A 12,684-nucleotide genomic window follows, 5' to 3' on the forward strand; every position below is an offset into this window, starting at 1 on the left:
ATACAGTTTACTCTTTTCTGTCTGACTTTTTAAAAAAACTCAGCTTCATTATTTTGAGATTCATCCATGGTGTTGTGTGTATTAATAGTCATTCCTTTTTATTGCTGTCTTGTATTACACTGTGTGGATGTACCATAGTTTTTTATCCATTTACCTATTGATGGCCATTTGAGTTGTTTCCAGTTAAAGCTGCTGTGAACATCTGTGCACAGCTTGAAGAATTTTTATTCATGTATACATGGGTATAACCATCACCCAGATCAATGTACAAAATATTTCCGGTACCCCAGAATGTTCTCTTGTGCCAGTCCACATTCCTCCAAAGGTAACCACTATTTTGACTTCTATCACCATAAGTCAGTTTTGTTTATCCTAGAACTTCACATAAACGGAATTAAACAACAATGCAACACATCTTCTTTTGTGTCTGGCTTCTTTTGCTCAACATTATGTTTCCGAGATTAATCCATGTTGTTATTTCTATCAGTAGTTCATTCCTTTATTGCTGTGTGGTATTCCCCTGTATGGATACACCACAAAGTGTTTACCCATCCTCCTGTTGATGGACATTTGGGTTGCTTCCAGGTTTCGGCTATTATAAATAAAAATGCCGTGAACACTTGCATACAAGTCTTTTTGTGGACATATATTTTTCTCCTGCTGACTGGGTCATAGCCAGGAGTCGAATTTCTGGTTTATAGGGTAAGTATGCCTATTACTAGAAACTGTCAAACATTTTTTCAGAATGGCTGTACCATTTACACCGCTACCAACAATGTAGGAGAGTTCCAGTTGCTCCACATTCTTGCCAACATTTGGTGTGGTCAAGCCTTTTAATTTAGCCTTTCTGGTAGTGAGTAGGGTTAGCTCATGGTGGTTTTGTTTTGCAACTCCCTTATGACTAATAAGTAATGATGTTGAGTATTCTTTCATATGTTTATTGGATTTTATTTTTCATTTAAATTCTGTAACATGTTTAATGTAACATTCAACTACAGAAACATATTAAGTACAAAATGAAAAAATTTTACCTTGTTCTCCCATTTTCACCCCTGGCATTAGCTCACAATTTATGATATAGCCTTCTCAAACAGATATAATTAAATACACACGTGTGCGTGTACTTACATTTTTAAACCACACACACAAAAATCGTCTTGTTTTTTTTTTTTTTTCTTTTTTTAATTTTTTTAAACATCTTTATTGGGGTATAATTGCTTTACAATGGTGTGTTAGTTTCTGCTTTATAACAAAGTGAATCAGTTATACATATACATATGTTCCCATATGTCTTCCCTCTTGCGTCTCCCTCCCTCCCACTGTCCCTATCCCACCCCTCCAGGCTGTCACAAAGCACCGAGCTAATATCCCTGTGCCTTGCGGCTGCTTCCCCCTAGCTATCTACCTTACTACGTTTGTTAGTGTGTATATGTCCATGACTCTCTCTCGCCCTGTCAAAGCTCACCCTTCCCCCTCCCCATATCCTCAAGTCCATTCTCCAGTAGGTCTGCGTCTTTATTCCTGTCTTACCCCTAGGTTCTTCATGACATTCTTTTCCCCTTAAATTCCATATATATGTGTTAGCATACTGTATTTGTCTTTTTCTTTCTGACTTACTTCACTCTGTATGACAGACTCTAGGTCTATCCATCTCATTACAAATAGCTCAATTTCATTTCTTTTTAAGGCTGAGTAATATTCCATTGTATATATGTGCCACATCTTCTTTATCCATTCATCCGATGATGGGCGCTTAGGTTGTTTCCATCTCCGGGCTATTGTAAATAGAGCTGCAATGAACATTTTGGTACATGACTCTTTTTGAATTATGGTTTTCTCAGGGTATATGCCCAGTAGTGGGATTGCTGGGAATCGTCTTGTTTTTATTAGTGTATACTATGTGCAGATTTTAAGTTAAGGGACTGACATACATCCTATCACTGAATCTGTTCAATAACTGTGATAACTGGGTGAGGAGACTAGAGCCCAGGGAGTTTAAGATGGTTGCCAAGGTCACACAGCTCGTAAGTGGCAGTGTCCATACTTGAATCCACATTTAAAACACCAGATGGATTAATGGAGATGCTATTGTCTTACCACCTTAGATTCACCCACTCATTCGTTCTTTCATTCATCCAACGTATACTCTGGAAGCCCGTTCCAGGCCCTGCCCTGCTTTCGAGCCACAGATGAGCTGAGGAGTCAGACAGGTAGATTGACTAATAAAATCTAGGGAGAAAGGGGTATGATGGGAGAAGTAGAGGGGGCAAGCCAAACCCAGATTTTGGGTCAGAAAAGACTCCTGGAGGAAATGATCCCTGAGGGATGTGTAGGATGCCCAGAGGAGAGAGGGTGCAGAAACAGCATGTGTGTGAGAGGGTGCACTGCAGGAAGCCCCTCTCTTCCCCGAGGTGGGGCTGGGGTTGAGTCGAGGCAGGCGAGATGGAGGGGCAGCATGGGCAGCAAGACCTTGTGACCGTCTTAAGGAGCCTGGCTCCACTGATACATGAGGACCATGGAAGGGCTGGAGTCACAGTTTTCAGATTCTAGGGTTTTAGGATTTAATTTCCTTCCCTCCCCATCCTTCAAGATTCTTTTGCAAGGGGCACAGTGTCCTGGTGGCTTAGAGGCCATCCGGGCACCATGCTCCACAGCTGCTCCTAGGGGCAGACAGTTCTTCTCCAGGATTCAGGCTGCCGTGCCGGTCACAAAGGAACCCATTGCCCCCTGGTGGTGACCAGGATGCCACTGTGAAGGGAAATCCAACTTCTGCAGGACCCCAGGAAATGCGGATTGGGCAGGGCTCCAGCAGTCCCGCCCCTCTCCCAGACCTCTCATCTCTGTCACTGGTGCCACCGCCCAGTCGGTCCACCAGAGCTCACCCTCAAGACCACTCTTTCTCTCATTTCAATCCACCTGTGGCTCCCCCAGGCTGATCCTCCCTCTCCGTCACCCCCCGTCTTTGACACAGCCTCCCAAATATCTATATATTCTTATTATGTATGTGTATATAGATAGATTCCTATGATATGAAATACAGTTTAAATCTGTGTAAAGGATATACAGGTGTCCTCTTTGTACTTTTTTTTTTTTTTTTTTTTGTGGTACGCGGGCCTCTCACTGTTGTGGCCTCTCCCGTTGTGGAGCACAGGCTCCGGACGCGCAGGCTCAGCGGCCATGGCTCACTGTCTGGACCACTATGGTAGTCTCTACACAGGAGCTAGAGTGATCTTTTATTATTACTATTTATATATTTATTTAAGTAAAAGTTATATACAGTAAATTGCACAATCTTAAATGTATAGCTTGATACTTTTTATATATGTAGTCACCCACATGACACCCACCCAGATCAAGATACAGAACATTTCCAGACCAAGAAACCCACCCAGTTCCCCCTCCCCCCAAAGGTAAGCATTATTCTAATCTCTGTCACCAAAGACCCTTGTGGCCTGTTGTTAAGCTGCACAGAAATGGAGTTGTCATAGAATGTGCACTCTTGCATCCCGCCTATCACACTCAGCACACACTCCGATCTTGTGTGCATCTACATGTCTCCTTTCTATGGTGGGCAGTATTCCACCGTGTTTATGAACAATTTTTGAAACCTTTTATTTGGAAATAATTTCAAACGTACAGAAAGTTTGCAAGAATAAAAATAGTACAGGGCTTCCCTGGTGGCGCAGTGGTTGAGAGTCCGCCTGCCGATGCAGGGGACGCGGGTTCGTGCCCCGGTCCGGGAAGATCCCACATGCCGCGGAGCAGCTGGGTCCGTGAGCCATGGCCGCTGAGCCTGCGCGTCCGGAGCCTGTGCTCCGCAACGGGAGAGGCCACAACAGTGAGAGGCCCGCGTACCTTAAAAAAAAAAAAAAAAAAAAAGTACAAAGAGGACACCTGTATATCCTTTACACAGATTAAACTGTATTTCATATCATAGGAATCTATCTATATACACATACATAATAAGAATATATAGATATATACACATAGTATGGGATTTTAGACACACACACACGCACATACACATGTATGTATATACATGTAAAACATTTACACATGCCTGTGTATGTGTGTATATAATTTCTTCTGAATCATTTGAGTGTAGATTTTATACATCATGGTTCTTTACCCTTAAACATTTCAGTGTGTATTTCCTAAGCAGAGGGATAGTCCCTTACATAGCTACAGTTCAGGGGTTTTTTTGGTTTTTTTCTTTTGCGGCATGCGGGCTTTACCTCTCTGAGCCTCAGTTTCCTCATTTGGACATGAAGGTAAAAGTGGCACCTCTATCACAGGGGTGTCTATTGATCCAATAAACCAATGCTTGTAGAATATTGCTGGGCACATAGCACTTGATAACTTGTTATTTGTGGTTCAGACATAGATGAGGCAGCAGGTATGGATGGGAACTGGCACAGAACCGTCCAGATTCTTTTCCTCCCATGAGCCCCGACACAATCCTTCTTCTCTTGGCCATTTAAAGCTCTTGTAACACTTTATTCTATTTTCTGGATGCCTCCTTACCTGACAACTGCCTAAGAGCAAAGATACCCCCTGTCAACTTAGCACCTGGCATAAAGGAACTAAGAAGGAAGGAAGGAAGGAAGTGGGAGGGAGGGAGGGAAGGAGGAAGGAAGGAAGGAAGGGAGGGAGGGAGGAAGAGGGAGGGAGAGAGGAAGGAAAGAAGGGAGAGAGGAAGGAAGGAAGGAAGGAAGGGAGAGAGGGAGGGAGGGTGTTCTTATCTGTGGTCTTACAGAAGAGGTGAGGTCCCCTGGTGAGATGCCAGTGCTGGGCTGGGGGGGTTAGAAATGAGGATGAGGTTGAAGATTCCCAGTTTTAGGAGTATAAGGTGAGGGGAACAGGAGGCAAATGAGGTACTAGTCTAGGGTGCACAGTATAAGAGGTGGGTGCCAAAACCTCAGTCACCAAGACAAATAATAGTTCAATGCAATATATTTTAAAAATCAAAATTAGGGCCAAAAATTCCATAGTGAGCAAAATATCAAAATTCTAAACAAAACCAGGATTCGTAACAGTGCCTGCTGAGCCACGTTGGAGCCTGGGGCAAAAGGAAAAATACAGATGTCATCGCCCTCGTCCTGGCCCGCAGGGTCCTGTGGTTCTTGCTGGCTACCTGCAGGTGGTGAGGTCAGCCTGGTTTTAGAAAATAGTCTCTGCTAGTCCTTTGCTTTTCAGATCTGTGGAATTAAAGTAGATGCTGAGCTGGCGGGATGGGCAATCTATGATCTTGAATAAGTCTCTTCTCTCTGGGCCTCAGTTTTCCTGTCTGTAAAGGGCTAGGAGCTCAAATTTCATTTCTAAGCTCAAGTGTCTCAGCCCTGAGTCCTCGTTTGCCCTCATCAGCCCACACCATTTGGAATGTAACTGTTTTCACTTTAGCACCCAGTTTCAGCTTCTACATCCTCTGATTTGTTGAACACTCAATTACAAGAAACCTGTGAGTTTCTGAAGGGCAGAAGCTCTACTGTACAAACCATTATAGCGTTCTTAATGTGTATAGCATGGTATAGGCACTCACTCAGTGCTTAAATAATGTTTTTTCTGGTTAAAAATTATCCATGTTTTTTCTCCTTTAATGTGTTTATGTAATGAATTAAGTTAACTGTATTCCTAGTGACAAAATCTCTTATTTCTGGGGGTTGGGGGGAGACCCAAAAGTGAAAATGGTCTATAGTTTTCCTTTTTTAAAAAAAAATTATGTTTTAGTACTAAGGATGTGCCAGTAAAATGGATTGGGAGTTTTCTACATTTTCCTATGATAAAACTCAGCTGTGAAACCATCTGGGCCTGGTGCCTTTTTCCACTTCCAATTTTTTATTTAAAATTTCAAATCTACAAAAAAACTTCAGCACTCTTTACCTAGATTCACCAACTGTTAATATTTTATCACATGTTTTCTCCCTCTCTCTCTCTCTCACACACACACACACACACACACATGCTCTACTTGGTAATGTGTCATCTTAACTTAGCTGGAACCAAGTTTCCTAGAATTCTCTCCCCTGAGTGGTTCCAAGTTAGGTTGGCAATAAAGTTAATTCACTCAAAATTTGGAGGGAGCAGGCATTTTTTTATGCTTTGCACTTTGATGAAAGGCCTCAGGCTCTTCTATAGCTGGCATATGGTTGTCACTGACCTGCTAACTTGCCTTGTTGGTTTGGGGGCAGCACCCGGACCCGTAGCCTCCCTGGTTCCTGCTAGGTCGCCTCCTTTTGTTTCTCTGAGTCCCAGGCCAAGTATGTGTACAGCTCTGTGGTAAGGACACCAGTTCTCCTGCAGGCCACCTGCATCATTGAAGTTGGAGAGTGTGGGAGACAGATGTGAGCTTCAGTTTGTTCTTGTTCTCCCCAACTTCACGTCCATCTCTCCTTTCCAACTACTGGCAGGTTTAGAGGGCTTGCACAGTCTGTTCCACCAGCACCCACAATTGCATGAGATCTAGTCCCTATTACCAACCCCTTATTCTATATCATTCATAGTGGCCCCGATTCTCTGGATCAAACACACATACACACACACACTTAAAAATTTTTTGTTCAACTATTTGAAAGGTGAAATGCAAACATTAAACACTTCAGTCCTGACTACATTTTTAAAAAAAGTATCTCCTAAGATTTAGGACATTTACCTACATAAACAAAATTCCATTATCCTAACCAAGAAAATTCCATTTTCCCACCCAACAGGAACTAGATATAATAATATTATCTAGTACACTTCCTATATTCAGATTTCTGAAACTGTCCAAATAGTGTTCTTTTAACTGGCTTTTTTTAAACTCCAGGATCTAATCAAAGACCCCCCAGTGCATTTGGTTGTCATATCTCTTTTATCTTTTAGCCTAGAACAGTTTTGCCTTTTATTTTTCCCTTTCATGACTTTGATTTTTTTTTAAGAGTCCAGATCAATTTTCTTGCAGAATGTCCCACCATCTCGATTTGTCTGTCTGTTTCTTCATGACTGGATTTAGGTTGAACATTTGGGGCTATAACACTACATAGCTGATGTTGTCTATTTCCCATTGCATCTTCTTAGGAGGCACTAATATTAGTTTGTCCTCTACTGACCTGGAGTCTTTTGCAATTGTCAATGGAAATAATCAATAATCAATAATAAAGAAAAGAGTTTGAGTTGAGCCAAGCTGAGGACAAATAACCCAGGAGGAGCCTCTCAGTAGCTCTGAGGACTGCTCCATCGAAGCATGGTTTCCAGCACAGTCTCCTGCCTCACCAGAAAAAAAGAACATACATCAAATTGACAGGACATTCCTTCAAGTTTTCAAAAGAGAAAGGTTTAGTATGTATACAGTGAGACAGTAGGACCCGGATGTCTGGGAAGGGAACTTTATCTTCAAGGGAATGTTAACATGCATGCCATAGAAAGGGAGTTATTTATCCTTATCTTTGAAAGGGACATTCTTTGCCTTAATTGTTGAAGTAGATGTGCTGTTTGCATTTGACAGGCCATGAGTCAAGCTGTTTTAGTTCACACAAAGTTCAGGGTGAACCATGTATAAGCCAAAATGACTTCCCTATACCTCAATATGTGAAAAATTTCCCCATCATTTCCCATTTTGATCACAAATCTTTTGATAGAAAGCATTAATGATTAAAATATTTGTCCCTTGATTCCAGGTGATTTGCTGCCTGCTCTGGATCCCTCATGTCCCTCAGTGCTAGGCCTCTTTTTTTTATGTATATAGATTTTCCTAGTTAACTACACTGTGGCGGTTAATGAGATATAGTGAAAAGGCAGAGAGATAGATGCTGATTGGGAGACACAGGTTATACGTATTATCAATTATATCAAATTGTCACATAAGCATTTTACCTGTGCTATTAGCAGTAGACTTAAAGCAAGCAGCTACATGTCATGAGTAGCTTGATAGCCCGAAAAAGATTAATAATACATATTATGACAATGACAATTGTCTGGAAAGCAGAGTGAAAAAAACTGCCTAAAAAAAAAAAAAAACCTGCCTATTTCTGAGGGAAGCCAGCTAAAAATAGTACAAAAACTAAAATTAAGAACTCTGGGCACAGACTTCCCTGGTGGTGCAGTGGCTGGGAGTCTGCCTGCCAGTGCAGGGGACACGGGTTCAAGCCCTGGTCCGGGGGGATTCCACATGCCGTGGAGCAGCTAGGCCCGTGCGCCACAACTACCGAAGCCCGCACGCCTAGAGCCCATGCTCCACAGCAAAAGAAGCCACCGCAATGAGAAGTCCCTGCTTGCCACAACTAGAGAAAACCCACACGCAGCAACGAAGACCCAACGCAGCCAAAAATAAAATAAATTAAAAAAAAAAAAAGGAACTCTGGGCACAAATTTAGAGGGCCCTTTAAGGATTTTTGCAAGGTTACAGTTTACTAATTTCAAGCTCTCCTTGAGAGAAGGTATTGATCCAAGTACACCAAGCAGTATTAACAACAGCACAGACACCTCCTTGGGCAGCAAGGAGATAATCTAAAACAATACATTTGTCAAGTACCACATAAGCAAGAGTCTAGAGATGTTTGTTGGTCCCTAATAGCTCTTGCAGAGGCTCTGGCAATCTTACTGATGGTTTGGGTAAGATTTCTCATCATCACTTCTAGGTCAGTGGTACCAACTCCTAGCCAAGAGCCCCAAACCCTGAGGCGGTGGTTATATTGGCTTCTGAATCCTGCAGGGAGGTCACATCCCTGAGAATGGACACAGCTGTTACCTTCCTATTCAGAGGGATCCTCATCAGGGTAGTCTTCAACTAATGAGAGGGTTTTATGGATTGTTTGGTTTTTGTTTTTTGCTGTGATCATCAGGGCTAGAGTTTGAGCCAGTGAGCAATTTCAAGATAGTAATTAGAGTAGTCAAATATCCCAGCAGGCAGGGTCCTCCCATTCTCCAACTGTCTAAACATTCATGTGCCCAGGGCCAGTTATCACACCCACAAACAAATATAAATCCTTTAGAGGCACATAGTACTCCAGGTGTTGAGTCTTTTTTGGAAGGTATGTAACCAAAATTTTCTAACCATGGGTTAGTATATGGGAGTTTCCAATCAGTCAAATTGACCTTACAAGTAGGAAGAGGAGTGAGCCCTCTGTTAATCCAAGTATGTCAAGTTCTAATCCCATTGCATAAAGGAGAATTATATTTGCTATCAGCCTTATTATAACAGGTTGTCAGTAAGTATAGAAGATGGGAAAGAGAAATAAGTGGCACTGACCTTGCAAATTGTAATGTTTTGTGAAGACATTTTGACTAATATCATGGCCATAAGCATCAGATTGGTTACATGTGGGCCCCCCAGTGTCCTTTGGGATTGTTTCTAGTGGGGTCAGGAAGAAGCAAGGGACAGGAGAAGACTGGGTAAAGATGTGAACGTGGTAAGTGATCTGAGAGTTCTTTTCTGTGAGTCACAGTAAAGTTAAGCATAGTGGTAAAAATTGGTTATGGGCACAACTATGGGGTCATTATATTTTACAAAGGACCCAGTAGGGGAATGGTGACATATCCAGCCAGAGGAGGCAAGAGACTGTGACATTTGTACAATAACATTGTCTTTCCAAGGATGACAGTGAACTATACACATGCAAGACAACAGAGAAATTAGGAGAAGCTTTTCTTTTTCATTCATGAGATATTTATTAAAATAACACATTTAGGGGAAAAAAATCAATACAACTGTATACATCATTACGGAAAACTGTATACCATCATACAAAAAAGGATTTCATTTTGGGAAATTGATTCCTAATTTATGGCAAGTTTTACTTTCAGAAATAAAACCACAAAACAACACAATCTAATTCAATCTTAGAGGCTGGCATGCTGAGCAAGGAATGTTCTTGTTCTTTGTAGGAGCTCCTTCTTTACACTGGCAGGTACCAGGGCTCTGCCTTTCGGTGTGACTTCAGCCACCAAGTCATCAACAGTAACGTGTTCTAGTCCTTTTTCTTTAATTACCTCTTTACAGTGTGCCTTCAACTGATCCTTCCAGCCACATTCAATTAATTTAGCTCTCAGTAACTCTTTGAGGAGTTCTCTTTCTCCAGTTTCTCTATCAATGTTTGGTTAATTGCTGCTCTCACCTGCACATCTTTGTTCATCTTGCTAACCACCATCACCGCGGGCAAGGGCCGTCCCTTCCCAGCAACGAAATGACCCTTGCGCCGATGACCGTTACCTACAACATTCTTTGGCTGCCCAGACCTAGACCCCAGGAGAAGCTTTAAGATTAAAGAAAACATGGGGGGCCTTCCCTTGTGGCTCAGTGGTTGAGAGTCCGCCTGCCGATGCAGGGGACGCGGGTTCGTGCCCCGGTCCGGGAAGATCCCACATGCCGCAGAGCGGCTGGGTCCGTGAGCCATGGCCGCTGAGCCTGCGCGTCCGGAGCCTGTGCTCCGCAACGGGAGAGGCCACAGCAGTGAGAGGCCCGCGTACCGCAAAAAAAAAAAAAAAAAAAAAATCTCCAGGTTATAATCCATGATCCTTAAGGTCTTTGATTCCTGAGAACTCATTGTGAAAGAAATTACCTACCAACTTTTCATTTCCTTTAAGTGCCTTAATAAGACCCTGACAACAAGGTAATATATCTCCCTTGAGTAAGGTTGGTTCATATAGTCCCTCATGCAGTCACATAAGCCATCCTGCTATTATTTCAAAAGAGACAGCTGATGTTTACCAAGAGGTGAAGATCTAAGGTTGAGAAGCACTCATAGAAGAGCTTTACGCCAATTGAGTTTTTTTTTTTTTTTTTTTTTTTGCAGTACACGGGCCTCTTACTGTTGTGGTCTCTCCCGTTGCGGAGCACAGGCTCCGGAGGCGCAGGCCCAGCGGCCACGGCTCACGGGCCCAGCCTCTCCGCGGTATGTGGGATCTTCCCGGACCGGGGCACGAACCCGCGTCCCCTGCATCGGCAGGTGGACTCTCAGCCACTGCGCCACCAGGGAAGCCCGAGCGTTCCCCCATTTTGACCACTAAAGGGGTAAGCTATCTTTTGTTAGATCTTCCTATTTTACCAAGTACTTGCATGTATGGGCTCCATAGGTATTGTACATGAAGCCAGTCGGAGTTCCAGTGGGTGGCTGCCCGTCCGGGAGCCGCTCAGCTTTAGAAGCACGATTTCCCATTTTCTTTCAGTTTTGTCTTTTTATAAAGTCTGAACAATTTCTAAGGTCAGAAGTGTGCTGCTTATGAGCTTAGCTCCTCAAGGTGTCACCCTTGTGTTGGTTCTGCTCTTCTGCATCCCAGTTTCTCTAGCTGGCAGTCTAAATCCAGAGCGGGGGCTCTGAGCACTGAAGGACTAGTTTGTGTGTGTGTCCCTGGGAGAGCCGTAAATAACTTAAAGTGTTATGATGGGTTTCCCTGTGGGACCACTACTCATCACCAGGATTAATCCTCAGATACTTCCACTAGGTTCTTAGTTGCCTGAGGACACCTTGTGCCCACTAGGAGCAAATATCCCTTTTCTTCAGAGACAAATAGGTTCAATTTCTTGTTTTGTTGTCAAATAGTTTGTTCAGACCATATGTACACAATCTTTCCAATTTAAGCCAAATTAAATAAGGCCATCCAACCCAGTTCACTCCAAAGTTCCTTCTAGGATTTCCCTGTGTAGGAAATCCCCCCCAGGTCCCTGCCTAGGAAATTCCTCCTAGGTCCCTTCCACCCAGGAATTGTATTGGTACTCCCTTAAGACTCCAAGTCTTAAAATTTTAACAGCTCAGATAAAACTCAGGACTGTCTGATGGGATTAACAGATGCACAGTAACATATATAAAATAGATAAACAACAAGGATCTACTGTATAGCACAGGAATCTATATTCAATATCTTGTAATAAACTAAAATGGAAAATAATTTTTTAAAAAAGAATATAGGGCTTCCCTGGTGATGCAGTGGTTGAGAGTCCACCTGCCGATGCAGGGGACACGGGCTCATGTCCCGGTCCAGGAAGATCCCACATGCCGCGGAGCGGCTGGGCCCGTGAGCCATGGCTGCTGAGCCTGCGCGTCCAGAGCCTGTGCTCCGCAACGGGAGAAGCCACAACAGTGAGAGGACTGCGTACCGCAAAAAAAAAAAAAAAAAAAAAGAATATAGATATATACATATATATGTGTAAACGAATCACTTTGCTGTACGCCTGAAATTAACACAATATTGTAAATCAATTTTACTTCAATTAAAAACAACTCAGAACTGTCCAGAATGAGGTCAGATACCAGGAAGAACTCACCCAAGCACCTGAAGGGTGCTGTGAAGCCTGGAGCTCAAGGGGCTTGTGCTTGGTACTGAGAGCTGGTCCAAAGTAGACCCCATGTGACCACTGGTGGGTTTCTCTGATATCCTGCAGCCTACGCCAAGCAATGTCGACAGAAATCATCAATAATCAATCCATAATAAAGAACAGGAAAGAGTTTGATTCGTGCCAAGCTGAGGATGAAAGCCCGGGAGGAGCCTCTCAGTAGCTCTGAGGACTGCTCCGTTGAAGCATGGTTCCAGCATAGTTTTCTGCCTTACAAAACAAAAAACATACATCACCTTGAACGGACTACATTCCTTCAAGGTTTGAATAGAGGTAGATTTAGTGTACACAGCGAGACAGCAGGACCCTGGTGTCTGGGAAGGGAAACTTATCTCCAAGTGAGTGTCAGCATGAATGCCATATTCTCATTTTCCACA

The 12,684-nt window shown here is 43.0% G+C and overlaps 1 pseudogene; it reads right to left on the reverse strand.

Annotated features, from left to right (window-relative positions):
• Nucleotides 1–9,566: 9,566 nt before the first annotated feature.
• Nucleotides 9,567–10,409, reverse strand: LOC111177200 (transcription and mRNA export factor ENY2 pseudogene; annotated as a pseudogene).
• Between the last annotated feature and the right edge of the window lie 2,275 nt (nt 10,410–12,684).

The sequence above is a fragment of the Delphinapterus leucas genome, chromosome 6, assembly GCF_059928025.1.
Source record: "Delphinapterus leucas isolate spDelLeu-1000000601 "Yukka" chromosome 6, BTC_Dleu_Yukka2, whole genome shotgun sequence".
Lineage (NCBI taxonomy): Eukaryota > Metazoa > Chordata > Mammalia > Artiodactyla > Monodontidae > Delphinapterus > Delphinapterus leucas.